Raw genomic sequence first — 1,385 nt, 5'->3', positions numbered from 1 at the left:
CGGATACACCAGATTTGGAGTGGCATTTATCAAATTAACCCAAAACAAAAATAATTGGGCGAGCTGCTGGGTCCCTGTTGTCAGCCGCTCGTTGTGCAATTCTCTCGTTTATTGACTACGTTGACAATGGCATGGGACCTAGATGTCAGAAATCCACTAGGAGGAGCCATTTTTTATTGGCTTGAAATAAGGAGGCACTTGCTTGCGTACTGCCATGACCTTGGCGGGTCCCTTCTGTCATCCTCTCCATGTACAATCATCTCCTGATTGTGTATGCGTCAACTTGGTAGGCCCAAAAGTCAGCCTCTAAACTTGTGGGGGACAAATACAACCCATTTAAAAAAAACAGCCCATTCCATACGTTCAAACGGAAAGTTCAACATTCAGAGCAAAGTAACAGGTCTGATCCACATATAGAGTACTGAACTTCCACGTTGACAACCATCATAGCCAAGTTAACTATCTACTCCCACTAATACTCTAGTAGCGTATAAGTACTAACTTACTCTTAGCTAACTAGACGATGCCGGCCACCATCTGTGGTACACGCTAAATGCCGGCACCGGTGTCCTGCGCCTCGCCTCGGACTTGCAAGAGGTGCAATAGGGCGCGTAGCTCGCGCGCGTTGGCCCTTTCCATGCCGATATGGTCCACCGAAGCTTCGGCTTCCAAGCGGGAAACCCACTTGACGAGCTGGTAGTAAAAATCGGTGTCGCGAACGCGTGCGTGCCCGACAGCCTCCAGAGCTATTTGCCTAGCGCCGGCCTCCATGTAGTCGGCCTAGTTGCGGGCGCTCTGCTCGCGACTCAGAGCATCGGTGCGCTGCTACTCCATGTCCTGATGGCGGCGCAAATCGGCGATACACTGCTCCTCCGCCAGGCGGTCATACTCCAACAACTCCTGCTCCTCCGCCAGGCAGTCGCGCTCCAACAACTTCTCGATCTCCGCATTGCCATCTAAAGACAGATAGAATGCCTCCTCCCTCCGTCTGCCTTCCGGTGAAAAACCGAACACTAGTTCCGGCGGTGACCGCCTCCGGCGTCACCTACCGCGGACGGGCGGGGGCATGGTGGGGGCTTATGAGGATATGGCGAGTTGGGTCACGGTGCCACCGGAGAAGGCCGGGAAACAGTACTTATAGGCGGAAGGTAGCGCGACGGTCATCGGAATTCAATGCATAATGGCTTAGCGCGCCAGCTTGCCGTTTAAAACTATAGAAACTGAAATTATGACTGTGCCATCCTGTCCCGTCTAGGTCGCACACCGGCATGGCGGTCAAACGAGTGCACTCGAATCATCTCCCTCATTGTCAATAATGATTCCATGGATTTAAAAAGCCCGCAACAATTAAAGCACATCTTTTTCGCATCAGTTAGCTGCCTTAA

Source organism: Triticum aestivum, chromosome 5B, assembly GCF_018294505.1.
Source record: "Triticum aestivum cultivar Chinese Spring chromosome 5B, IWGSC CS RefSeq v2.1, whole genome shotgun sequence".
Classification (NCBI taxonomy): Eukaryota; Viridiplantae; Streptophyta; class Magnoliopsida; order Poales; family Poaceae; genus Triticum; species Triticum aestivum.
The sequence above is the reverse complement of the archived record's forward strand: the minus strand, read 5'-3'. Positions refer to the sequence as shown.